Consider the following 3,829-nt stretch of genomic DNA (forward strand, 5'->3'; position numbering starts at 1 on the left):
ACACATTTCGCGTAGTTGAGCACTAAATAAAGAAATTCAGTGTTTTTCCCACTTCTGTCTTGTGAGCATCATCAGCAAGGTGTAGTAGCTGCTGATACTGATTTGTCCTCGAGTGTCGAGCTGCACAGTTTCTTCCAGTCTGTCTTGTCCTCTGCATGTTGTCAGCACCTGGAAAGGTCTTCCATGGTCTTCATGGGCACACCCAGCTTATTCAACTGAGCGACCAGACTTGTGGCTAGTGTCAACCTTGGCCGCCCACGAGGTGCTTTGTTGTCCTTGTCCAAATAGCCGCTCATGGCTACTTAGGGTGGCGTGTCCGTGTCCATCTGTAGCACATGACTGGTCATTCGTAGTCGCCTACACGCAGCTGTGTCATGTATTACTACAAGAACTCAACCAAGTCCTCAGCATTCATGGAGTAGCGGCAGGTTGGGCAAGTTGGGCTGGGGGCAGAACTGATCCACTCCTTCATACAGTGGAAGTGAAATTCATGACCGCACTCGAACTTGGATAGAGGACGGTCCAGGGTATCCTGACAAATCACACAAATGGGCTCATGACTTATTGCTGACGAGTCTACCTTAGTTGGCACTACATTGATGTACTGCAGCTCCATGGGGTGTATTGCCTGGTCTTGATGGTGGCTACCGTAATACACCCCGTTGAGGTACCACTGATAGATACCCTCCTCCTCCTGAGAGATGAAAGCAGGTCCATCTTCCCTATGCCGAAGGTTGTATCGGTACCACTCCCGTACACGATTGTTACCTTCCCTGCGTATCACCGCTGGCGCATTCTCCCTGTGGAGCATTCCGTGGTGATACCACCGTAGAATACAGCATGTGGCGTCACAATAACTGACTGCAGGACCGCCGGCTCTATGACGGACACCGTTGAGGTAGTACTCGATGCTACCCCGTCCTATCCAAGCCGGTTCATTAACGCGATGAAGGCGACCTCCATAGCACCAGGCGGACACTCCCCTACTATCAACAAGAGCTGGTCCGTCCTCCCGATGGAGTCTACCGTCGACGTGCCAAATTTCTTGCTGCGCGTTTTGATCTGCCAACTCCACAACAGTTCTTATTGGCGTCCGCCTTTCTATTAGTAAAGGACCCGTGGTGAGAGACCACGACCGGTCGTCCACGTCTACACCGAATGTATCAGCCATATCTATTTACTGAGAATAATGTAACAACTCCTCCACAAACGCTTCTACAACTGACGTCTTCTTCATCCCCAGATAGGCGTTAGCCTTTGGGTAATCCTGAAATAAAGATTATTATTATTATCCTGGGTTTTTTCCTCTTGGTGGTTTTGGATAAGAGTTGAAAAGTCCAAAAGGTCAACTGATGACCTTTGCGTTACTTGGTATGATTGGATTTTAGCGGATGATGTCGGTATGCAGCTGGGGAGCGAATTCGACAGGAAGAAGATAAAGGTCTTGCTTTGCGGTTCACACCTTCACTTCAGTATCATTACAGTCCAAATGACGTTCACGTGCCACTGCGGTGTCGAACTTACAGGGGTAATACCCCTGTTCCAGCACCTGAGGCGGTGCGTCAAGCGCCGCCTCTTTCTCATCATATATTGTGACAAATGGTAAGTGTGCAGTGCTCCTAGCTCTCTCCCCCAACAAAAGAGCTCTATGACACTGTGCTTTCTGCGGTTTCTTTCGTTTTTACAGTGGAGAACGGCTGGTTGGAGGCCCAGCCGTGGTCGCCCACCTCACGGGTACGGCCCATCTAACCCGTTACTGGGAGGGTCGGCAAGTCGGACTGCTGTTGCAGTCCGACTACCGGGACGCCGTAGAGCGTATTAGGACCCTGTAAGTAAGCACTGCTCTGTTTACATGTATACTTACCCCCTCGTTATAGCGATACTTACTTGTTTCGTATCCTCTTGTCTTACCCTGCTTTCGTATTCGTGACACTAATAGTGTTTGTGTGCGCTCATGCTTGGTTTCACAGATGATGATGTATGAAGGTCTGGGGCTGCCGTCTTCAGGATGTGCCATTTGTTTCAAAATTATTTGTAAGTACTTGTAACAGGCGTAGTGTAGTAACTGTGTGTGCAGTGTAGTAACAGTGTGTAGTGTTTTGTGATGGTACTGTGCTATAGCAGTCGTAATGTATTTTGTGATGGTCCTGAGCAGTCGTAATGTGTTGGGCTACTGAAGTACACTGCATGAAGGGGTATGTGTGGGTGCTTCGACATATTCTCGTGCTTCCTAAACCCTAGATACGTGTATAGCACTATAACCTAGATGTGTGTGTGCGTGTGTGCGTGTGTGTGTCCGCGCATGCGTGCGTGTGCGTGCATTGTGTTCTCTTCTACAGACTCATCCAAGTCAATTTAAATAAAAGTGTATTATAGTAAACAGTATTGTGTTTTGTTACAGTGAATATGTGGGGAATGGTGGACATGCCTTAGTGTGACTGGATACCCGCGTGGTTGTGACTCTTTGCTGGTCACTCTGGATTCTCCAGTATAAATTCGGTGCAGGGCGGAGGGGATTTGTGGTGCGTAGCAACACTGCTTCACTGTGACACCCCTTCAATAATTGTTTTGATGCATGATACTCCGGGCGTAGCAGGTTGATTCTAACTGAATTCCGATCAAAATAGAAATATGCATCTAATGCACCTGCATGGATAGTAGCAAGAGTAGATAAACAAGAGTGTGCAACTCCGGATCTCTCCTGCACAATCTGCAGATACCCCGCGCCCACGGCGGAATTTTTTGTTTACGTCACCTTTTTTCAGAGAAACGCGGCTTTGCCGCAGAGCAGTGTGAGAGCACGTGCTGGGCACCGACCTTGCAGTGTAAAGCCCAGCCAAGTGCACGAGGGAAAACTCTCCAAAAGGCTCGCAGCGCGTGCGTCGTCGAAAAGATTACGTCAACAAAAAATTCCGCCGTGGGCCAACCCATGCGGAGTTGCACACTCTTGTTTATCTACTCTTGATAGTAGGCATTTCCCTAATCGGCCGGGCGAAAAATTCGCCGAAAACAGTGGTTTTGAAGAAATTACCCATCTTTTCGCCGAATGTTCAAAAACTCGCATGTTGAATTCGCCGAAAACCGATGTTTCAGTGCTTCTACAGGGTGTATGTAAATGTACATGACGTAATGGGAACGGTGACTTCAAGTACTATGTTGAGCCGAATTCTGATCTTGGGGCTCATAATATGGCCGAATTTGAACATTCTCTTAACCGATCGAAAAGCCGATTAGGCAGGCTCTGCATGGGCAACTTGTCAATCAGTGCACATCTACGATGTGCAAATAAAACGAATGCACGGAACGTGAACTTTGTTTGCTGCAAATCTACGAAGTGCGAATCAGGGAGTAGTATAATGACACGTGTACTAGTACACCTTGTGTTGCACTGCGTCTTTTCCACACGCATAGGACCACTGAAGGTCACACGCTCCGCGTGCGTATGCACGCATGCGCAATATGTCACTGCATGCAATGCATATCTACGATGTGCAAATCAGGGGATAGTACGTATTTTACTACTCCCCGGTGCGAATGCACCGAACGTGCACAAGTGCACGTTCGCCATCTATGGCGAAAAGAACCTTAAGGATGACATTTATGGCATGCCAGGGGTCAAAGGTCAAACCCTGGGGGGTCCCGGGGCCAGACCAAGCATGCCCGACACAGTGTGCCTTATTTGGCCCAAAGGTCAAAGGTCAAAAAGTGGCCCAGAACCCGCCCCGCACTTACTACTCAAGCGAAGTAGTGCTTGCACTCAGGAGCAGCAAGAGTCCTGCTGTGGGAAAGAAAGAAGATTCTGACTGTTCATCCGTTTCCAAATCGTGCG

General features: G+C 48.6%; 1 long non-coding RNA gene across 1 annotated transcript; it reads left to right on the forward strand.

The window, feature by feature from the left end:
* The first annotated feature begins 1,693 nt into the window (after positions 1-1,693).
* Positions 1,694-2,376, forward strand: LOC135821071 (uncharacterized). Its single transcript, XR_010554286.1, has 3 exons — positions 1,694-1,828; positions 1,971-2,034; positions 2,340-2,376. It is a non-coding gene; the product is annotated as an uncharacterized LOC135821071 (long non-coding RNA).
* Positions 2,377-3,829: the final 1,453 nt, after the last annotated feature.

The sequence above is a fragment of the Sycon ciliatum genome, chromosome 7 (genome assembly GCF_964019385.1).
Source record: "Sycon ciliatum chromosome 7, ocSycCili1.1, whole genome shotgun sequence".
NCBI lineage: Eukaryota > Metazoa > Porifera > Calcarea > Leucosolenida > Sycettidae > Sycon > Sycon ciliatum.